Consider the following 25,283-nt stretch of genomic DNA (forward strand, 5'->3'; position numbering starts at 1 on the left):
ACCAAAGAAGATATATAGAAGACAAGTAAGCATATAAAAAGATGTTCCACATAATATATCACTAGAGAAATGCAAAGTAAAATAACAATGAGATACCACCAAACCCCTATTAGAATAGCCAAAATCCAGGACACTGGGAACACCTAATGATGGCAAGAATGTGGGGCAACAAGAACTCTCATTTATTTCTGGTAAGGAATGCAAATGGCACATAGTTACTCTGGAAGACAGTCTGGCAGTTCCTTACAAAACTAGGCATACTCTTACCACACAATCCAGCTATCATACTTCTAGGCATTTACACATATGAGCTGAAAACATGTCCATATAAAAAACTACATGTGGATGTTCATAGTATCTTTATTCATAATTGCCACAATTTGGAAAGAACTAAGGTGTCCTTCAGTAGGTGAACGGATAAACTGCGATACATCCAGACAACGGAATACTACTCAGTTATAAAAAGAAGTGAGCTATTAAGCCACAAAAGGACACATGCTTATTACTGAGTGAAAAAAGTCAACGTGAAAAGACCACATACTGAATGATTCCAACTATAGGACCTTCTGGAAAAGACAAAACTTGGAGACTATAAAAAGATAGAGGTTAGGGCACCTGGGTGGCTCAGTGGGTTAAAGCCTCTGCCTTTGGTTCAGGTCATGATTCCAGGGTCCTGGGATTGAGCCGCACGAAGGGCTCTCTGCTCAGCAGGGAGCCTGCTTCCTCCCCTCTCTCTCTCTGCCTGCCTCTCTGCCTACTTGTGATCTCTGTCAAATAAATAAATAAAATATTAAAAAAAAAAAAGATAGGGGTTAGAGAGGAGGGATAAATGGGCTAAGTACAGAGGATTTTTAGGGCAGAGAAACTATTCTTTATCTGTCATTATACATTTGTCAAAACCTACAGAATGTACAACACGAAGAGTGACCTGTAATGTAAACTATGGACTTTGGGTGACAATCATGTGTCAATGTAGGTTCACAAATTGTAACAAATGTCCCACTCTGGTGTGGGATGATTATTGTGGGGGAGGCTGTGCTTGTGTTGGGACCGGAGTATATGGGAATTCTGTACTTTCTATTCGATTTTGCTGTGAATCTAAAACTGCTCTAAAAAATAAGGGGCATTTGAAAAGAAAAAAATTGAGGAATTAGTTCTGAACCCCTACCAAACACAGAGGATAGAAAAATTAGAGTCAACATCTAAATAAAAGGACTTTCAGAGGTGGAAAAAAAAATGGAGGTGAGGAAATACTTAGAATAATGATGAAAAATCAATAAGCTTTAAAAAACTGATAGAGGAAAATGAATACAATATGAATCTAAGTAAAGGGTAACCCCCAGAAGAATAAAAATAGAATACATAACTTTTGTTTGTTTGTTTGTTTTATTTGACAGGCAGAGATCACAAGTAGGCAGAGAGGCAGGCAGATAGAGAGAGAGGTGGAAGCAGGCTCCCTGCTGAGCAGAGAGCCTGATGTGGGGCTCGATCCCAGGACCTGAGGCTCCCAGGATCCTCATGACCTGAGCCGAAGGCAGAGGCTTTAACCCACTGAGCCACCCACGTGCCCCTAGAATACATAACTTTTAAACTGGCACCAAAAGTTTTATTTATCCTTAGAAAATAGGAAAAAGAAGAAAGGAAAAGAACTATGGTAAACATAAAAGATATAATAAGATGGTAGGAATAAATCCTAGTAGTATAAGGCAAAGGTTAGCATACTAGAAAAACTCTTAGCTTCTTGGAGGTAATATGGCAGTGTTTTGACGGATCCTTGAATAAACAGAGGCATGTTCCAGTCTCTGGAGCTTTTCTACTTGCTGCTCTCTGTGCCTGGACTAGCCTTCCCTGATGCCAGCCAAGCCAGACCTTCCTCAGGCCCTCCCTTCTCGGTCACCATCTCAGTGAGGCTTTCCATGGCCACCCTATTTAAAAGGTCAACAGCCTTGCACATCCAATACTTCATATTCTCTTCCCTTGTTCTGATTTTCTCACCTTATGACTTTTCACTACCTAACGCAGTACATTTTATACTTACTCATGTTATTATCTCTTTCTTTGCCTCTCCACAAGATTTTAAGTTCAAGGAGGGTAGGAATTTTTCTGTTTTAGTCACTGCTATATAACCAGTTTCTAATACAGTGCCTAGAGAATAGTGTGTGATCAATATTTGCTGAGTGAATGAACAAGTTGAGGTGCCCAAAAGTAAAGAAATCATTTCAAAATGTGGCAGATACCATGATCTGAATGCCATGCAGAAGTTAGAAGCAATTACATGAATGTACATAGCAACACCGATAAATTTTTTAAATTTACTGAATGAAAATAGGAGGAAAGAGAAAAGAATGTATAACAAGATATCATTTATATACATTAAAGACGTGTTTTCAAAACAGCACTATAGTTTTCAAAGATACATTCAGGATCATATGCTAAATGTACTAAAGTGGATATCTATAGGGGAAAAAGGGAATGAGAGTGAAAAATGGAGTATAAAGAAAGATGAAATTGAAGCAGGGCTCCTGCTTTAGCACAGGCCAGTGATGAAAGAGAACCATGAAATGAGAAAGATTAAATCAATTCTCTATACCTAAGGTACTTTCACCCCACTTCCTCTCAACTCGAGATATTTGACCACTGGTTTCAACAAAACTCGAATCATTGTGACCTTGAGAAGACCCATTTCAGTAGAGTATTATTAGTAAGAACGAAAGCCCAACTGGAATGAGCAGAGGAGACAACAGGAGGAGGAGGTGAGGAAGTATCCATAACCCTCTGTAGGCATTTTGATGTGAAGGGGAGTTGGGAAACGGAGTGGCAACTGACAGAAGATGTGTAATAAAGAGAGGCCTTTAAAAAAAAAAGAATGAAATTAATTAACAGGGGTTATGCCAATGGCAATCATCCACAGAGAAAGAAAATGAGGATGAAGGAGAGAAAGAGGATGACGATAGAAGCAAAAGCCTGGAGAAAGTGTGAGAGGATGAGATGTAAAACCTACAGGGTCTGATCACAGAGACAAGGATTCATTCACCTCACTGTAAAAACAAGCTTTCCATCATAATGTATTTAACAATACTTTTTCTGAATATTCAGGCTTTGGTGAGGTAGGTTCTTAACCTTTTTAAAGTCATGAGCCCCTCTGAGAATCTGATTAGTGCTAAGGATCTTCTCTCCCTTAAAATACACCAACACATACATATTCAGATAAAACTTTACACACAACTTTAGGGAGTTTGCTGAGCCATGCTCCCCAAAGTAGTCCATACACAAGTCTGGTTTTTTTTGTCTTTGTTTTTACTTTTTTTCTTTTTTTAAAGATTTTATTTATTTATTTGACAGGCAGAGATCACAAGTAGGCAGAGAGAAGGTGGGGGAAGCAGGCTCCCCGCTGAGCAGAGAGCCTGATGTGGGGCTCGATCCCAGGACCCTGAGATCATGACCTGAGCTGAAGGCAGAGGCTTTAACCCACTGAGCCACCCAGGCGCCCCTTTGTTTTTACTTTTTAATTAAAGTACAACATTCGTATCAGAACAGTACAACTCCATGAATTTTCAGTGTGAACATACCACCTATTATAAGTATCTCTTAGGTCAAGAAATAGAACATTACCAGTAACAGGAAGCCCTCTGTCCCCTTCCAATCTTCCCAAAAAAGAACCACTATCTTGACTTTTAATGTGAGATGAGCTTTGTCTGTATCTGCATTCTACATAAATGAAACATAGAAGGATTCAGACGAGATCGGGCGCATTCAGGGTGGTATGGCCGTAGACCATATAAGGATTCAGAATGTATTCTTTGGTCTAGCTTTTCTCACTCTCCAATGTGTGTTTGAGACAGTCATACTCATACACATAGGAGTAGTTTGTTAGTTTTCATTTCTATATAGTTTTTCATTTTGAGAATATATATCACAATTTTATTTATCCACTCTATTATTAATAGACTCTTGGCTTGTTTCCAATATTAGGCTATTATAAATAATTACAAAGTCATACAGTGTTTTCTACATTTCTAAGGCACAAGTGCAGGCATCAAAAAAAATACTTATGAATAAAATTTCTAGGATATAGGGTATGAATATATTCGACTTTGGTACATAATGCCAAACAGTGTTATAAAATGATTGCAAGAAGACCTTTTATTTGATGGGTAAGATGACTTTGAAATAAAAACTTTTTTTCACAAGTAGAAACATTTTTCTCACTGAGCTCTCTGAAACATTAGTCTGCTGTTGTTTGCTTCAATTAAGTCATTGCTGAACACAACTATACAAAGACTATAAAAACAGGAGTTAAGTGCTCTGGAGTCAGTTTGGCCAAGTTCAAATCCCGGCGGTATCCAATGTTAGATGATGGGATAAACAAAGACATGCTTCAGGTATTGCAAAAAAGGGAAACGAAAAGATACCTTAAATTTAACTCAAATAACTGTATTTAATAATAATTTAATTATATATAATTATAAGTGAATTATAAATTAATGATTTAACAATGCAGTTTCATTTTAAAAAACAGAACTTTGCTGATTTGCTTATCTTTTCCTTATTTTATGGCTTGGAATTGATTTTCCTGTGAATTAGATTAAGTGGTACCATAATCACTTCAATGCTTGATGACGTAAATATTTAAAGATGGGAAATTATGGCTCCAATTCTCTCATTCATTCATCTAATAAATATTTATCAAATATTTATTGAAAAAGACATGTGTCAGTTTTACTTTTGACAGCCTAGCATCTGAACTCCCTTCCTGTGCTTGCAGAATCTGCTACTATGTATGTCTTAAAAGGAAGCTGGGGCCTAAAATCAACCACATAAGCCAAAGAGGCCACAGAGTTACTTTCCTATTTAGGGACCAGGCATATCAACTAGTCAATTAGATGCTTTCATGCAGAATTTTAATCTAGACTAACATTGCTATGACAGTTAAAAATTCATTTTTAGGGCAGAGGCATAAAGCACACATTGGTGGTGGTCTAGCAATGGCATCAAGTGTCCTGCAGGGTAGTTGATGGTGTCTTAAACAGGAAAAGCATAATTCTATAGCATCACTATGACTATGGTCTAGCCCTGAGGTTGGTTGGTTTCCTATTTGTTCTCAGAGTCTCATTCTCCAGTCTTCCAGTCATTTCTGTAAGCTAACTAATATCCTTTCAATAAATACCTTTTCTTTTGCTTCAGTGAGCCAGAGTTGATTTCTGTTGTTTGCAATCAAAAATGGTAAAATGACCATATGCCAGGCTCTGTATTGGGCACTGGGAACACAAAGACAAATGATATGGCCCCGCCTTCCAGGAGTTAACAGAGAAGGCAAGTAAACAAGCAATTACCATAAGTGGTAAGTCTATAACAGGAGTTATCACAGAAAGCACAAGAAAGACACACAGTTTTGGCTTGAGGAGTCAGAAAAGTAAGGGATGTCACGTAAATCTGGAAATATGACCAGGGTAATAGAGGAGAGATGAAAGGTCACCCCAAACAGAAGGAGCAACAAGTAAAAGACACAACCTTTCCTCTGCTCATCACCTCCTTCTGACACAGTATCAAAGGCGAGTTTGAAGGACAAAAATGACAAAAGGCAGACTGGAGGGTTTGAGGAAGAGGATCAGAAACAGTCATAAAACTTGTGACCTGGGTGACGATGGTGGCATTACTGAGCTTGCTATATGAAAATGAACCTCATGCTTAAAACACTCACCCACTCACAACCACCTTCCTCTTCTCTACTCTTCTCACCTACCTCAGTCACTTCTCAGAACAGTCAACTAAGGAGTTCTGGGGTTTTGGGGGGACTTTTGGTTGGTTCTTTGTGGTGGGGGAGGTATAGGAATCATGAATGAGTGGATAAAGGAATTGAAAAGAGAAGTAAAGGTATTAACCAACAGATAAGAGTAGTGAAGCACAGGGTATTGTGTCAACTGCTTACACTCCTTTTGCCTAATGGTAGGTACAACTCTGCGAGAGAAAACACTGATGTAAAATGTTTACGTAATAGCACATATGTGTGTATATGTATGCATGTTATGTGTGCTCTTTCTTCAGAAATTCTAAAATTTCAGTAGTGGTGTAGGTCATTTTTAGAGTTTAACCTTTTAAAATTATATTAGACTTATACTATGTATTATTTTCACCCTTCACTTCTTATAAGAACTATGATCTTCATTAGTTTTATAAGCTCTGGCATTTTCTGTCATCTATTGTATGGATATCTATGCTTGAATAGGAAAAAAAAAAAACACACCATAAAAGTAAACTAACAACTAACCAAAACCTAAGAAAAATCTGATAAAGGAGGCTGAAAACAATGATCAGTGACAGAAAGTGACATGTCACTTTCTCAAAAGTGACACCAAAGTTATAGAACAAAATGATCTGAATATTCTAAAAATCTGTAATCTTCCTTTGAAGAAACTGGTATCCACTACCATGTGAAAGACAGAGAGGAAAAAATAAGTTTCATTTCACTTTCATAAATTGAATGGTCTCAAAATTTACTTCAGTCATATCAAACTCCACACAACCTTTGCAAATTCATTTCTTTCTGCCAAAATGCCCTTGTTAAAATGGCTTGGGTCTGCATAATATTTGAGACCTGCCTTTTGAAGCCTTCCCCAACCCCTTTTTCAAGGAGAGACTGTTATTCTCAAGAGCATCCTGTATATATCTCCATTATGATTTTCACATTAATACTATAATCGTTTCTTTGAACGTGTACTCTTCGCAATGAGATTAGGAATTCTTTGAGAGTAGGCAATATTATATCTCTATCTCTGTAAATACCTGTTTTAGCAGTCTCCAGCAGAGAACAGGCAGTCAGCAAATGCTTGCTGAAGACAGAATGGCATGTATTCATGATGTTATTAATATAAGGTTATTTGTGTTCATGAAATAGCACGACTCAAACATCAAATTCTGTATGCAGAAGCTAAAAAATCAGCTCTCGTTGCTTTTTATTTGAAAAAGGTAGTTTTATAGCTTTCAAAATAATCACCTATGGATTGGGAATGAAATAATTTTGTTACACTGGCTGCTATATAAAGCCAATGAGTAAGTGGTCTCCTTTTTATTTAAAAAATGTTAATTTTATTTCACATTATTTAGTGTTCCTTTGTAATCACCACCTTTAAGATACCTACTTAGCTTACATACTTCTCTTCTCAGAGTTGTATACCCTGCATCTCCTCCCCTACCATAAAAATAGGGCCTGCAATGTTCTGTGAAACCTTGGTTTCATCTGCCACAGCTGATTAGACCATACAAAAACACTAGCCTCAAACTCCCTCAAACCCAAGGTCACAGAATCATGAGTGAATGTATGAATTTAAGAGTTGGAAGACCTGTTCGGTTATGCATAATGGTAAAAAAACAAAACGTAGCTAAAGAAAAATGAAGCAGACAAGTAGAGAGAAGTAGAGAGATCATGCTGCCCCAGGGTGGTAAGACACCAGTCTCCTGAGTTGCTGATGAGTTTCCAGTTCCTGGTTCCCCTCCCCTCACGAAGCCTATCTGCACTTCTATCTTCAGGTACTGTGAAATCCCCAGCATCCTTGCCATTAACATTAATTCCTTTTTTTTTTTTTAAACATTAGTTTCAGTTTGATTTGTAAGTTACAAACAAAAGAAATTTGATTTTAAAAACCTCAAAAAAGAAGAGGTCAAGTAGGAATACACAAGTGTCAGTTAATCATAGGAGGGGAAAAAGTTCGTGTTAAAAAATGGTTGTCACATTGGTATCTTTAGGCACTCCTCAGCTTAAGAAAATAAAAACTAGGGGCACCTGGGTGGCTAGTGGGTTAAGCCTCTGCCTTTGGCTCAGGTCATGATCCCAGGGTCTCTCTGCTCAGCAGGGAGCCTGCTTCCTTTCCTCTCTCTCTGCCTGCCACTCTGCCTACTTGTGATCTCTGTCAAATAAATAAATAAAATCTTTTTTAAAAAGAAAAGAAAATAACTATTCAGTAACCATAACAGGTTCAAACAACAGCCTATATATGTAACGTTAGCATAGCTGTGAGTCAGTATGAATAAAATTCTATTTCAAAGTACAGGAAAGAACCCAGATATTAAGGGAAAGGGATTATTTTAGATATTATTAGACCTAAACTTGTTTTTAAAAGAAAAATAATACTGCTTACTACAATTTTGACCACAAAATAGATGAGAGTTGTATCTTTTCTGGGGATAACAGCCAGACCTAGCTAATAAGCCTATATATCATTATATAGTTTTCCCCACCCACGTATATGTATTTCTTTTAAAAACATACCACTTCAGAGTCCTCAACTAAAATATTTAGTGGTTGAAGACAGTGCCCCTTTAAAAAAAAAAAAAAAAAAGGAAGCATTGCCCAAGAGCACCCCTATTACATGACACACTGGTTTTTAAAATAAGACTCTTATATTCGGTTTTCCATGTTTCTTTGATATTAGCTTGTTAGCAAAAAGTTCCCTTTGGCAACTCAGGCTTAAAAAAAATTACAACTAGTTTCTTTAGCAACAACTTTCATATGGACAGGGAAGAACAATGAATATCAGTAACATACTATTCCTAAATTCAAAACATACTTTTGTAAGAAAAACTGACCAGTTTCACCTAATCAAAACTGAGCAAGACTGGGAAAATCTACAAATGTAACATCAAGTTCAGAGATAAAAACAAATAAAACAAAACAAACAGTACTTCTATCAAATTTGCCAAAATTATGTAGACAGTTGTGGCATTCAGAAAAAAATGAGGGACAAACGTAGAGTCAAAGGAAGGGTTTATGAAAAATTGAGCAGTGATAGCCATAAAAAAGATCTGAAGCAAACAATTCTCAATTGTTTACAATAATGGAAGAAGGCAGAGGCATTCATAATGTTTAATAACTTTTATTGCTTCTAGAATGTTTACTGAAATTAAGTTTGATTATGAGTACTTTATCTGTAAATTTATTTTAAACCAAATACAGAAGGGATACTGTGCAGATTTGGCTCAATAGTTGAGAAGTTTTCTAATTTCCCCATTGTGTCCCCTTGTTCAGTCTTTCTCTACAACATGCTTCAGTTTATCTCCCAAATTAATAAAAATCCTAATCTTAGCAGAGCTACCATCCTCACACCGTAACCCATAATAGAAAAGGCTGGTTAAATGCTATAGTATAGGGTATGTGAAAATTAAGAGGAAATAAAGGGCACTGTTTAAACAGTATAATTAACAAGAAAAGTATGCTAAACCTAACTGTCCATCTACAGAAGAATGGATAAGGAAAGATGTGGGGCATGTGGGTGTAGGTGTTTCATACACACACACACACACACACACACACAAATATCATGCAGCCATAAAAAAGGATGTGACTGGCAATGATGTGGATGGAACTAGAGGCTATTACACTAAGTGAAAGAAGTCAGTCAGAGAAAGACAAATACCATATGATTTCACTCATATGTAGAATATAAGAAACAAAACAAATGAACACAGAGGAAGGGAAGGATAAATAAGATAAAAACAGAGAGGGAAGCAAACCATAAGAGATTTTAACTATTGGGAACAAACTGAGTGTTGGAGGGGAGTGGGGGGGACAGGGTAACTAGGTGATTGGCATTAAGGAGGACACTTGATGTAATGAACACTGGGTGTGACATTCAACTGATAAATCACTGAATTCTACCCTTGAAACTAATAATACACTATATGTTAACTAAATTTAATCTAAATGTAAAAAAAAAAAAAAATAGATACGATTGTGACATTTGGGAAACATGGATGGACCTACAGGATATTTTGCTAAGTACAATAAGTCAGATAAGAAAAGCAAATACCATATGATTTCACTCATATGTGGAGCCTAAAAAAACAGAAATGAACAAACAAAAAGAATCAGACCTATAAATAGAACAAACTTACATGCAAACAATGAATCATAGAACACTACATCAAAAACTAGTGATGTACCATACGGTGACTAACATAATATAAAAAAAGGAAAAAAGAACAACAACAAAAGAACAAACTTACGGTTGCCAAAGGGGAGAGAGTAGGGGGATCGCCAAAAATGGATGAAGGGGAGACGGAGACCCAGGCTTCCAGTTATAGAATGAATAAGTCATGGGAATAAAAGGCACAGCACAGGGAATATAGTCAATGATACTGTAATAGCATTGTATGGTAACAGATGGTAGCTACACTCGTGATGAGCATAGTATAACATATAGATAATCAAATCACATTTGTACACTCAAAACTAATGTAGCACTGTCAACTGAATTAAAAAAAATTTTAAGTGTGCTGAAATTTAAATAATTAAATATAATTAAGAAATGCTAATCATCATTAATGCCAATTTCAATTTGTAACAAAACACCAAATGTTGGAGCTACTAGAAAGACTCATGGTCAACTTACTATTATATTCTGAAAAGTTAGTAATTTATCTTTCACTTTAAAACCCAGGATTAGTTGGTTTGTTCATTCATTTGCTAATTCCAGATTGGTGAGGGGACACAGATACATAGAGCATTCTAGGAGCAATAACAGCTATATATAGGGTATTTATTGAATATTTACTAAGTGCCAGACACTGTTCTGAGCATTTACTTGCATTAACTAATTAAAGTTTCACAACAATCTTACGAAGATTTCACTATTCCTATTTTAAAGGAGAAGAACAGAGATGACAGAGAACACAGGTAGTTAAATAGAGAAGCCAGGTTTCATTCCCAGACATTCTGGATCCAAAGCCAATCATCTTATACGATCTTTCCAACACTACAGTAATTCTCTCAACAAATTCTTATTGAGTATCTTCGCTGTGCCAGGCACTGTTTCGAGGTGTCTGAGATATAACATAGTTACTAACAGATTATTTCACAAGGGACTTGATATCTAGCCAAGAGTCTGGGTCCGAGGCAGCTTTCTGGAGGAAGTAATGCTTGTTAAGCTGAGTCTTTTTTTTTTTTTTTTTAAGATTTCATTTATTTATTTGAGAAAGAGAGTGTGCACAGAGTTAGAGGGAAAAGCAGACTCCCTACTGAGCAGGGAGCCCTACATGGTGCTTGATCCCAGGGCCAAGATCATGACCTGAGCTGAAGGCAGACACTTTGCCAACTGAGCCACCCAGGCGCCCCTAGGCTGAGTCTTAAAAGATGCAGAAGAGTTAGACAGGCAAAAGCAAAAGGGAAGGAGAGAATGAAGTTATTCCAAGAAGGGCTACATAAGAAATGGTCAACAATTCAGACATAGTTATACATTCAGGGAATCTTCAAAAAGTAGCTCCGTATGGCTAGAGTGGAAAATGGAAAGCAAAAATTGTAGGAGTTAGGATTAGAGAACCAGTCAGAGGCCAAAACATGTTCAAACTTAATGACAAGTTTAACCAATTGACAATGGGGAGTCAATGAAAAATCTTCAACCTGCATTTTAGACACACCTGTCTAGCATTCTGAGAAAGTGAACCTCAGCGAGATGAAAGTGAAGATAGGAACACCAGCCACAGAGTAAGGAAGTAGTTCCTAACAAGACAGTGGTTAGAATAGGGATGCTAGGGGAGGGACTGATTCAGAATATATTTAGGAGGTAAAGCCAGCAGAATTCAGTAAATGAATGGATGGGAATGAAAAAGAGGGGGAGGCATCATGAATGACTCCTAAATTCCTGGGATGATGAACTACATAGTAGATTATGACGTCTTTGGAAGATAATAGATCAAAACAAAACTTCAAGTAGGTATGTAAGTTCAGTTCGGACAGCGGAGTTTGAGGTAAAGATAAGTGGTTGTATAAGATAATCTGATGCTCTGGAAAGATACTAATGCTGGGGAAACAGTTTGGTGAATAATTGGAAGATATATAGTAACTAAACCACAGAGGTACTGTGACTTACTAGGGAAAATGTGAAGGCTGAGAAGCAGCAATCAGCCAATCCCAAGAATACCACTTCTAATGGGAGAGGCAGAAGAATAAACGAAAGAGGGCAGCACAGTGGAAGTCAAGGGGCCTTCATAACTTTTACCACTCTTTGAAGCTCTCTTCTTTAATTAGAGGTAATATAGCAAAGTGATTGAGAATGCAGGCTCCACAGTTGGACTGGCTGCATTCAAATTCTACTCTGCCATGGACTAGCTATGTGACCTTGGACAAGTTGCTTCATCTCTCAGTGTCTTAATTTCCTCATATTTAAAAGAGGCAAAGTAATAAAGTACTTCCTCCCACCAGGCTTCTTGAAGGAATTAAATGAATTAATCCATATAAAATTATTGTAAGAATACAGGTACCTTCTGAGCACTCAATTATATATTTGCTTACTTGTAATGATCTTTAATCCTCCACTAAATGGCACACCTCAACATGTACTATTAAAAATATTTGAAGCTATAACACATAGATCAATGGAACAGAATAGAAAGCCCAGAAATAAACCCTTAACTCTATGGTCAACTAATCTTCGACAAATCAGGAAAGACTGTCCAATGGAAAAAAGACAGTCTTCTCAACAAATGGTGTTGGGAAAATTGGACAGCCACATGCAGAAAAATGAAACTGGACCATTTCCTTACATTACACACAAAAATAGACTCAAAATGGATGAAGGACCTCAATGTGAGAAAGGAATCCATCAAAACCTTGAGGAGAACACAGGCAGCAACCTCTTCAACCTCAGCCACAGCAACTTCTTCCTAGGAATATCGCCAAAGGCAAGGCAAGCAAGGGCAAAAATGAACTATTGGGACTTCATCAAGTTCAAAAGCCTCTGCACAGCAAAGGAAACAGTCAACAAAACCAAAAGACAACTGACAGAATGGAAGAATATATTTGCAAACGACATATCAGATAAAGGGCTAGTATCCAAAATCTTTAAAGAACTTATCAAACTCAACACCCAAAGAACAAATAATCCAATCAAGAAATGGGCAGAGGACATGAATGGACATTTCTGCAAAGAAGACATCCAAGTGGCCAACAGACACATGAAAAGTGCTCCACATCACTCAACTCAGGGAAATACAAATCAAAACCACAATGAGATACCACCTCACACCAGTCAGAATGGCTAAAATTAACAAGTCAGGAAATGACAGATGCTGGCGAGGATGCAGAGAAAGGGGAACCCTCCTACACTGTTGGTGGGAATGCAAGCTGGCGCAACCATTCTGGAAAACAGCATGGTGGTTCCTCAAAAAGTTGAAAATAGAGCTACCCTATGACCCAGCAATCGCACTACTGGGTATTTACCCTAAAGATACAAACGTTGTGATCTGAAGGGGCATGTGCACCTGGATGTTTAGAGCAGCAATATCTGCAATAGCCAAACTATGGAAAGAACCTAGATGTCTATCAACAGATGAATGGATAAAGAAGATGTGGTATTTATATACAATGGAATACTATGCAGCAATAAAAATAAATGAAATCTTGCCATTTGCGACCACATGGATGGAACTAGAGGGTATTATGCTGAGCGAAATAAGTCAATCAGAGAAAGACAACTATCATATGATCTCCCTGATATGAGGAAGTTGAGAGGCAACATGGGGGACTTGGGGGGTAGGAAAAGAATAAATGAAACAAGATGGGATCTGGAGGGAGACAAACCATAAGAGACTCTTAATCTCACAAAACAAACTGAGGGTTGCCGGCGGGGAGGGGGGTAGGGAGAGAGTGGTGGGGTTATGGACACTGGGGAAGGTATGTGCTATGGTGAGTGCTGTGGAGTGTGTAAACCTGGCGATGCACAGACCTGTACCCTTGGGGTTAATAATACATTATGTGTTAATAAAAAATTAAAAAATATATTTGAAGCTATAAAAACTCTCAGTCCAAATCATAAAGATATCAACAAACAACCAAATAAAGGAATAACTTTCTGGCTAAACCTCAAGAAATACCACTTTGGACTGGATTTTATATTATTTTATTTTTTAATTTTTATTTTTTTACCACAAAAATGGGTTGGGAAAAGGCCATATAGAACAAAGACTCCATAATTAAGCAAGGGAATACTAGCCCTTTATCTGATAACTTTCTGATAAATTTCTGGTAAGATGTAATAACTATGTAACTTAGACTAACTTATAAAAAGTAAAACTAAAATATGGGGGACAAGCGAAAAAAGATTCTGAAGAGTTCTGACCTACATAACTGTGGAAAACAGTGCTTTGACTGGAAACTCTAAGACTAAAGACAAAAGAACTATATATGAAAATGCTCTAGTTGGTACAGTTGCTTCTCTTGTACATGTATGACAGGACTGGCTGACCAAATAAGTAAATGAATGGCAGATGGTGAGAGTTAGGTTTCTTACTTTTGGAGAGGGAGGTTATACATAAGCAAGGAGGTACAGTTAGAATGAACCAGACGGTACTGAAGTAGAGTCAAAGATTAAGAGTATAAATTCATGTTTAGCTTCATATAGATACATGTGGATAGATACAAAAATAGCTGTATATTTGTATAATGTAGATTAAGATGCATACATACATTTCCTGGGTCTGTGCCCTGAGAAGGCCAAGAAACAATGATATTCCGGCATCAATGAGCACATCCAGGGCCCAGATCTTGGTTTTTAATATTCTCTAATATAAGAAACCAGGGATCCTTGGAGAAAGATTGATTGCAGGACTGAGGCAGAGAATACGCAGATGAGTTTGGAGCACCTTATAGTACTAGAAAGTAAAGAAGTGCTAAAAAACACAAAACAATAGTGTATGTCCTATTGGTCACAGGAACTAACATGAAAGAAGTAGAACAATTTAAACAACAAAATTAAGTAGTATAAGGATTATAACCCAAAGTTATAAAATGAGTATCCTTGACTCCATATGGACTGAATAAATAAATAAATGGAGGGAAGAGAAAAATCTCTCTTACAGAAGAATTCCAAATAATTTTGCTGATACTTCCCCATCAAGGAGTGGGAACTTAATTCCCCACCCACTAAGTATGGTCTCCATTTAGTGATATGCTTCCAAAAAGTAAAGTATGGGAAAATTTTACAGTAGAGAAACAAACATTGCTTCCACAGGTGACTGAAGTTAAAAATATCACTGATAAGTCATATTGATAGTATGTACCCTTGATATTTAGATATAGATACAGATATAAATATAGATATAGATATATAGATAGAACAGAATTTTACCTCTGTGGTCGTCCTTTCCCAAACCCAAACCCCAGTCTAACTCTGAGAAAAATCTCATGCAAACCCAAACTGGGGGGACACTTTACAAAATATCTGACCCAAACTCCTCAAAACTGTCAAGGCCATCAAAATAAGGAAAATCGAAAAAGCCAGTACAGCCCAGAGGAGACAAAGGACACGTGACAACTAAATGTACCGTGGGATTATGGACAGGATTCTGGAATCCAGAAAGGACATTAGTTAAAACTAATGATTCCAAGTAAAACATGGACTTTAGTTAATAGTAATGTTCCAATATTGGTTCCTTGGTTGTAACAAATGTAACAAAGAAATGTCAGATATTAACAACAGGGAAAACTTGGTACAGGGTACATGGTAACTCCCTGCAACTTTTCTACAAATATAAAACTACTCCAAATTAAGTTTATTTAAAATGATAATAATAGGGAAGCTATTATCTTAATCAGATTGATTTTGGTCCTTTAAGTCATATAGTAGGTTGGACAAAAACAGAAATACAGTTAGTACTGTGCAAAACAATCTCAACATTGATGAATACTTTACCATATTGTACATGTAAGTGCCTATGGTCATTTAATATGTGCACATTCTTATTCCTTAGTTGGTAAGCACTTTTGAAGCAGAAACTCTCCTCCAGAGGACTCATATTTTAGATGAAAGAAAAATTGTGGTACTAATTATATTAATAAAAATTCTACCTGGCTTTTGAAGTCCAAAAAGTTTAAATAGTTTTAGGTAAAATATATTTACAGTATATTACATTTCCTCATAGTTTCAGGAAGAGAAGAACATAGATACATATTTTAATAAAGTACATTGTAAAGTTGGTTAATAATATACTATAGTGTAAAATTCACAATAACTTAGGTCCATAATGGTCATTGTTCAAGAAATTTGGAAACTTCAAAACACAAATACAAACAAACTTTACCAACAAACAAACTTCACTAACATTTGTAAATATCTTGAATACATTAAACAAAAAAAAAAAACTCCTACAGCGCAGTACAAAAAACAGCCCAAGAGAAGAAAAATGCGTAAAGGACAGGTACAAGCAAATCACTCAAGAGACAACCAAAAATGTTCACATATAAGAAAAGATGAAAGGAAATAAAAATAGAAAATGAAATGCCAGGGGCGCCTGGGTGGCTCAGTGGGTTAAAGCCTCTGCCTTCGGCTCAGGTCATGATCCCAGAGTCCTGGGATCGAACCCCACATTGGGCCCTCTGCTTAGCAGGGAGCCTGCTTCCTCCTCTCTCTCTCTCTGCCTACTTGTGATCTCTGTCAAATAAATAAATAAAATCTTTAAAAAAAAAAAAAAAGAAAGAAAATGAAATGCCATTTCACACCAATCAGATTGGAAAAAAAAGTCTGACAACATTAACTGTTGGTATGGAGGAAGAGAAAATGTTTGTCAATATCATATAAATATTCTGTATAGAGAAAGATACATATATCTTAAGACCCTGCAACTTGATGATCAGATACATGATCTGGAGAAACACTGATATGTGTGCTTCAGGAGATACAAGGATGTTCACAAGGCACTGTTATAAAATATTAAAAATGAAAACAATCAGCATTCATTTATAGAGTACTTGATAAATTGCAGTATATCCTCTTGTGGAACACTACACACCAGTCAACACAAATGAGCTAGACCTACAAGGGCCAAGAAGAATGGCAGAGGGGGGTAAAAACTTAAAGTTTCAAAATATGTATACCATGATAAAATCCTATCAGCAGCTGCTTAAATTAGCCAGCACTTTAAAAAAGTTGGGGGGGCGGGCACCTGGGTGGCTCAGTGGGTTAAGCCTCTGTCTTCCGCTCAGGTCAAGATCTCAGGCTCCTGGGATGAGCCCTGCATCAGGCTCTCTGCTCAGCGGAAAGCCTGCTTTCCCCGGTCTCTTTCTGCCTGCCTCTCTGCCTACTTGTGATCTCTGCCTGCCAAATAAATAAATAAATAAATAAATAAATAAATAAATCTTTTTTAAATAGGAGGGGGGCAGGCACAGTTTTAAGCACCTTATATAGACTCACTTGCTTTCTACAATAACCTTATGAGGTAGGCAGATCTATTATCCCTATCTGATAGATGAGGAGGCATGGAAGATTTATAAATTTTCCTAAGGTCACAAAACTATTAAGTAACAGAGTCCAGGTTTAAATCAAGGGAGTATGGCCCCAAAGTCCACAGCTCTTCAAAAGCATTGAAGGCAATGCCTTGTACTGTTCATATGTCAAGTTTATTAAAAGGCAAAACAGAAGGATACACATCAAATTTATCATAACAATTGCCTTTGGGAGGGGCTATGAAGAGGGATGGAGGGAGGATGAAACTGAGGAGTACAAAAAGGACTTTATCAGCGATGTTCAAGTACAGTATAAAGTTCTATCTGCTCTTTAAGCATTCAGTGTGATAACTATGATATACATAGTTTTGTTTTGTTTTTTAAGATTTTATTCATTTATTTGATAGAGAGAGAGATCACAAGTAGGCAGAGAAAGGAGATGGGGAAGTAGGCTCCCTGCTGAGCAGAGAGCCCAGTGCAGGGCTCAATCCCAGGACCCTGAGATCATGACCTGAGCAAAAGGCAGAGGCTTAACTGACTGAGCCACCCAGGCACCCCAATATACATAGTTTTTTTATATTAAAAATATATCTGAAACAAAAATGAAAAAACGTTACCATTTTGTATGATGAGTATATGTGTGCTTACTACTTTTTTTGTATCTTTAAAGCTTTTCAAGAAAATGTATCATCTATAAAATATTACCATAAAAATAAAAAGAAATTTAAGAAATTTCCAATCTCCTATTTCAGCTTTTATTTGGAAATGAAAACAGGTAAACTGTGAATTTATGTATATATATACACATGGAAAATGCATTTTTAAATGGATTCAAAGAGATACTAAAAGTACAGCAGAAATAGTTTCTCTTACTATACATTTTGATGACTCACTATTTTTAGTGAATAAAGTATAGCAACAGCAGGAAAACTCCCTTGATATTTTTCTTGATAGTTTATCTCTTCTCCCTACTGGTTTCTACTTTTTGTGCTTTTTAAAAGAAGGAAACAAGGCACTGAGAATCACACACTTTGAAAATAACAGTAACAGCAGTCCTTCTGAATATAAGATTCTCCAACATACAATCAAGTAATGTTCCAAAACCTTATTTGTAAATTGGTTGTTTGGACCTCGAAACATTTTCCCATAAAGAAAGTTAAAAGAGGATATGAGCACCATCAAAAAGATACTGACTGCGGTGCCAGGCCATGAGCAGTGAACAGGAAAAACAGAGTACACGGTATGCACTGCTGGCCCACAGAAGAAAGGGTTCTCAGCCAGAGTTTCAGGACAGAAATGATGTTCCATTTACCTCTGTATCTTCAGTGACTAACAAAATACCTGGCACCTCATAAACATTCCAAGACTGCTATCTATTGACTGATGGGGTGAAGAGGGAAAGACTCAGTCAGGCAGTCCATCAACAGGTGGCACTATCAATATAAAACAGTTTGGGTGTAAGATCCAAATAGAAAAGAGGTTGGAGAGTAACAATGTGCATTAATAGAAGCATCTACATACGTAAAACCACTGGAGGTTGGTGCTGGTAACCAGAAGAGTGCCTTCACCTAAATTATTAGCTCCTTCCATTATTGCATACTGCATAAGCACCATACTTTGAGTTAGCTTTCTAATAATGAATCATAAGATAGTCTTCCCATTGGAGTAGTGGTTTTGTGGGATTTGGGGGATTTTCTCCTATGACCCTTAAAACCTTTTAATGTCACTCTTGTCATTACTACAGTAATACTATTCAGAAGACAGGACAAAATATAAACACTTCCTATCATCCCATCAACCAGACACCTTTTAATATTTTATTAAAATATTTATTTCTGAGGTGCCTGGGTGGCTCAGTCGGTTGAACATCTACCTTCAGCTCAGGTCATCATCTCAGAGTCCTGGGATGGAGCCCTGTGTTGGGCTCCCTGCTCAGCGAGTAGTCTGCCTTTCTCTCTCCAAAAGCCTCTCCCTCGGCTCATGCCTTCTCTCGCTCTCTCTCTCAAATAAATAAAATCTTTGAAAAATTTATTTCCTGCCAATTTTCTTGCCATGTATATGTGATATACTATAAATAATAACAAAGTATATTCTTTATATTCTTACTTTTCTCTCAACACTATACTGTACTTTCTCATGTCAGTAATATTCCTGAAAATGGGACCCTTAAAAACTGCATCTACCACATGGATTATCATTTGTTTCACTATTCCTCTATTATATGGCATTTTGACTATTATAAATTTTTAGATTAGATTAGATTAGAGCAAGCAGAAAATAGAGACTATATACCAAACAACAGCTTGCACTGCTGTTTTAGAATTCAAAAGTGATAACTAGGATACACACTAATAAAGCATAGAGTGCTTCGTTTCTCCCCAACTCACAAATTCTACTAAGCAGTGATCAATAATCTAGGGTATTAAACAAAGAGGAAGTTTTTTTATCAGCTTTCCTTCAGTCTGTCTCATCTTCCACATCTGGTAAGAAAGAGGAAAGCCCCAAGATAAGCCTCTGACACCAGAGAGGACAAGAATAACCAGTCAATTTTCCTGCTAGAGCCACTTTTGCTTTCCACTTGGAATGAGCCATCAATTTAAATAGGAATGATACAAGATTTGTATTATACATCTCTATCTGTATCAGTGCTTAAATCTAGGTTTCCATAGTAGGTAGACTATTTAGAAGAATTCTGGAAACAAAAAGGTAGTGTAAATAGTATCACTCAATGAAAAAATAAGTTGTTTTTTTACAATTCTGCCATGATTTTTATTTATGAATGAATTAATAAATTTCATATACTCTATTCCTTCTTATAGCTTTCCAATTATTCTAAATATTATTCAGACTGCCATAAATAGGCCAACAGCTCCAGGAGCTTAAGAATCAATAACTATTTAAGCCAGTGGTAATTCATGTGGAAAAGTTCAGAACAAATCAGCATCAGCCTCCTGGCTCTCTTGCACAAACAAAAAATGTATTTCGCTTCACCAGTTTTCTAAAGTGTAAATTTGTGTACATAAATTTAAAACTCAGGCCAAAATTTACTCTTATTTTATTTCTATTGGGCTGGTGTCAAGATCAATTAATTTTCCTAAAAAGTACATTCTTTAAAAATTCCACAATGAAGTAAGTCTATCTTTGATCATTCAGAAAAAGAAAATTATATAACATATATAATGATGATGATGGCATGATATATGGTAGTCTGGACTACTGAGAGCTGCAGTTCAAAGGGAAATTGTGAAAATGAAGTAAAAGTTGTCCAGAATGTTTAATTCTGGCCAAAACAAAACAAAGTACCCATAAGAGAAGCCAAATGTAATCTTTTATTTCATTACAAGTTCAAACAGGGTTCAAATAGCTCAGAAATTCTTTATACTTAAGTTTTCAAAAGCTGGATCCCAGATCTACTCTAAACATAAACTGAATAACTAGCCCAAGAGTCCTTACTTACCACCTAATCTTAGGTCCCCCAGAGACTACTTTTTACAATTATTTCAAATGTACTACAATAGATTAGTGTAACCTGGGCTACGCTGTTTACAGGTATCTCCGCCTCCTTTCCCCAAGAGGAGAGAAGAGGTAGATTAGAGCAAGCAGAAAATAGAGACTATATACCAAACAACAGCTTGCAATCTTGTAAAATTGCTTTTTACACACTTGGACTATTATTTTAATTAATGTACTATGCGTTTGAAAGAATAACATATTCACGGAGTAATACAATTTCTGTCCTCACGAGTCTCTAGCTGGCTGACACGCGTTTTCTCCTCAAATAAATACATGCTTGTTGACTGATGTCTGTCCTGCTGTTGCAAACAACAAATAACTGTCCTGTAAGACAAAAACCCTTCTCTAAGCCTCCAGGCGTAACCATACGTTTGAATTAAAAGCACTCTGGAACAATAACAAAAATCTTCCAACACATCTGTCATTTAAAAGCACGATAATGAAAAGCTGTCGCTGCGACCCAGTTTTGGGTCACAAGCTTTTTTCCTTTTTCTCTTCCCCCCCCCGCCCGCCACGAAAGCGATAAACTTCAAAGGGAATGGTGGCGACCAGAAACATTTACCCCCTTCCCCCGGCAAAAACAGACACACACACGAGCGCGCGCGAGCGCGCGCGAGCGCACACACACACACACACACACACACACACACACACAAAATGCAACTGACCAACTTGAACGCTAACCCGGCCCACGGTGGCTAGGGTTGGCTAAGCAGACCCCTGAGAGGAAAACCGGGCCTCTGGGGGCCCTCCAGGCTCCCGCGGCCGCCTGTTTAAAATATCGAGCAGGTGGGATTCCGGAAGGCCACCTCCGTCTTACGTAACGAGCTTGTCAAAATCCCAGCTCAGGACCTCCCCTCTCACCGCCCCCGCCCCCACCCCACCCCCACCTCCTAACAACAAGAGCCCCGAACCAGCCCGGAATAGAAAATCTGGAATGAAAACACCGGAGCCCCCCACGCGTCCGACACAGAGGTGCGGGCGCTCCTCTCAATACCGCCGCACCAGCCCGGAGCGAACCCAGTCCGCCGAGGACCGTCCGGCTCTGAGAAGCCCCCGGGCGGAGGTCGCGGCCATCCACGCCACCTCTCCGAGCCCGGCCGACCCCGCTCCCGCGACCACGGCTGTCACCGCTCGGAGCCGTGACAGCTCCACTTGCCACCGCTGTCCGCGCCGCCACCCCCGCACTCACCTCACCGCTGGCTCCAGCGCGAGCAGCGGGTCGAGCTTGGAGAGTGGTGCCCAGTCCCTTCCAGACGGCGGCGGGACACGAGGGACTGAATGCCGCGGCGCTCTAAACCCGCTTAGCTCATCCCCAGCCCGGCGCTCCGCCCTGCGCGGCACCCCCGCCCGCCCAGGCCTGCCGTCTCAGTCAGACGGGACTCCCCCTCCCCTCGCAGCCGCCGCTGCCTCCGCCTCCTTCTCTGGCTCCAGCCGCCGCGGCCGCCGCCGCTGCGACTGGTGCCATCTTGGCAGTGACGGAGGGGGCGGGGGCGGGGATCGCTGCGCACAAGCACCAATCACGAGCCAGGCTCAGCCCCAGGGGGCGGGGCGGGGACGGGTTAAGGTGTGTGGGGTCCTAGCGCCTGACGCTGAGCAGGGCGGAGAAGGTGGGCGGGGCTGAGCCACCCCTACCAGTGACGCGAGCAGTAGTTGAGGAAATGTGCGCTGGTTCCCCCTGCGGTCGGGAGATCCCAAGCCTGAGGCGGGCGTGGGTGAGAAACACCTTCCCTTCCCCTTTCACCAGCCGGAGGGTCAAGGATCCGTCTTGGGCCAACTGACCTGCTTCCTCCTTCCTCCCCAGCAGCCCCGACCGTCCTGACATTGCCCAGCCAGAGCATCGCGCGTCCGTTTGAGCGGCTGCTCCTACACCAGGAGCGCTCAGATTCCCCCAGAAAACCCCTGAAGGGTTAGCAACCACCTAGTAGGTTTCGGTCCCAAGATTCTGAAGGTCAGGTAAAATGGGGAATTCACGGGGGTTCTCTGAAAGTACGTTGATAAAACTACTATTGTTGACTGAAGGGGTGTTGATTACATTAGATTGATGGGATATGGCCTACTTAAACCTGGCTTTGGCTCCACCATTAGTGGCTGTTGGCAAATTGCCTCTGAGAAATGAGAGTAATAAAGGTTGATTACACCAACAGGGTTGTTCTGAGGTTAAATTGTGTAATACATGTAAAGTGCTTAGCGTAGTGCCTGAAAGTACTCAATGAATGTTAGATATTATTCCATGGTCAAATGAAGGAGACATGGGACCCTAAAAGTCCCTCTAGTTTCAAATCAACTTTTTCTTTTTAAGATTTTTTTTATTTATTTGACAGACAGAGATCACAAGTAGGCAGAGAGGCAGGCAGAGAGAGAGGAGGCAGCAGGCTCCCTGCTGAGCAGAGAGCCGGATACGGGGCTCAATCCCGAGGACCCTGGGATCATGACCTGAGCCGAAGGAAGAGGTCTTCACCCACTGAGCCACCCAAGCGCCCCTCAAATCAACTTTCTTGATTGTGCAGAATATTTGTCCCTTTTTGTCCCATTTATCCCTTTTACTAACCAAGTTTACAGCTCTATTTCCTATCTCCATTTCTTCCATCATATTCAGTCAGTCGGTCAGTCAATAACCATTGGTCAAAATGCAAATAGCCATGAGGGAAACTGAAAAAGGTCTGCTTTCATGAAACTGACTGGTTGGAAAAAGAGGGACAATAAATACTTCACACATTTTGGAAGAAACCATGTACAAAGGTGATGAACAGAATCCTAGGAGAGCAAATAACAGGATAGGTTAAAAAAGAACAACAACAGAGTGTCAGGAAAGGCTCATCTGAGGGATGAGGAGTCAGTAATGTGAGAAATGGCCTAGGGAATTGTTTAAGGCAGAGGGAATGGCTGTGCAAAGGATCTGTGGTAATAAGGACCTTGGCTATTAGAACTGAGTGGAGTCTGGTGCTGGAAAATCTAAAGTATAAAGAGGAGCCTGGAATGAATCTGGAGAGGTGAATGAGGGCCTATTCCCCCAGGGCCTACGAAAATAAGAAACAAGATCAGATTTTACTGTAATTGCAACTGAAAGCCATTAGAGCAAGGAAGTTGGGCACAGTTTGCAGTATGACATCTGTGTCTATATTTTGGGCAATATATGGGCCAAAGAACTGGATTTCAAGTAAAACAAAAGAACCTAAAGTTGAGCCTATTTAACACTTAGTTGGTCAAATTATATCTTCTGATCTTCAGTTTCCTTATAAAAATATATGAGCATCAATCACATAAGACTGTATACAGAAAAATACTACTTTCACTGAAAATTGTTAAATAATGTAAGTTGTTTCTAAGTGTTTTGTATGTCTTCTTAGTGTTACTTATAGTTGCCTAATCAGTGCTATTTAATAAGTACATTTAATGGTGTGGGGTTTTTTTTATTTCAAGTGGTAATCCAGTCCGTCATTCTTAACCATTTTTGTACAATGTGCTACTAAGGAAAATAATATGTACTGTTATAAGTGTGTAGTTTTTTTTTTAAGATTTTATTTTCAAGCAATACCTTCCCCCAGCATGGGGCTTGAACTTACAACCCTGAGATCAAGAGTTAAATGATCTACCAACGAAGCCACCTGGGTGCCCCATGAGTGTGTAGTTTATTGATGTTGTAGTTCCAAATGTATTTTTAAGTGCTTAGCTGTGCATTTTCTAATGAAATTTGCTATCACATCAATTTTTATATTTTTATTTGGATAATTATACATTACATAAAATGTACTATTTTAACTATTTCTAAGTGTACAGTTCAGTGGCATTAAGTATATTCACATTGCTATGCAGCCATCACTAGAACTTCTTCATCATCCCAAACTGAAACTCTACCCAGTAAACAATAACTCCTATTCTACTTTATAAACCATGTATTTTTTTTAAGGTATCAGGCAAGTTTCCTCCCCAAAATTGTAAAAGAGTTTGGTGATCAGTAGGATTGTTTGGTCCCATTGAAGTGTTCAGTGGACCATTCCATATAAGTTTAGAAACCACCACCCAAGAAATAAGAACTAGTGTAACTTTTTAGCTCAGATAGTTAACACATAATAATGAAAAGTACTAATATAGCACCAATTAATTTTTAGCACTGAAAAATTGTGCTCTCTGACCATAAAATATGCTCTATGGTCTTGTAAACATTTGCTCCAAAATGGCCCAGACAATGTGCCTCTCCCTTTATGTTCAACTATTCTAAATGCATGTCTAATTGATACTATTAATTTTCATTAAAAAATAAGCGATTACAGCTCTGGGTAAATTTCGTTTTAAAAATCACTCTTGTGTGAGGAATGTTGTAAACAAAAAAAAAAGGAAAGAAGGAAGCAAGTTTTTGCCACATTTAAAATAATTAAACATTCTATAAAGTTATAAAGATCAAAAGATCAAGATGGTTTTTTATTTGAAATACTGAGTCGATACATTTATTTTTAAATATATCCTACATGCATGGAGTTTTTCACTCCATATAACCAAAAATTAAATATCTTTGCCAGGCTGGCTCCTTCTTCCCGGTGCCTGTGTCACCCACAGTGTT

At 38.4% G+C, this 25,283-nt stretch overlaps 1 protein-coding gene across 1 annotated transcript in view; it reads right to left on the reverse strand.

Annotated features, from left to right (window-relative positions):
- DENND4A (DENN domain containing 4A) overlaps positions 1-22,199 on the reverse strand; it is a 130,983-nt gene extending 108,784 nt beyond the window's left edge. The window contains exon 1 of the mRNA XM_059180844.1: positions 21,915-22,199. The gene's annotated coding sequence lies outside the window, so the exon portion shown is untranslated. The remainder of the gene's footprint in view (positions 1-21,914) is intronic.
- Positions 22,200-25,283: the final 3,084 nt, after the last annotated feature.

Source organism: Mustela lutreola, chromosome 7 (assembly GCF_030435805.1).
Source record: "Mustela lutreola isolate mMusLut2 chromosome 7, mMusLut2.pri, whole genome shotgun sequence".
Lineage (NCBI taxonomy): Eukaryota > Metazoa > Chordata > Mammalia > Carnivora > Mustelidae > Mustela > Mustela lutreola.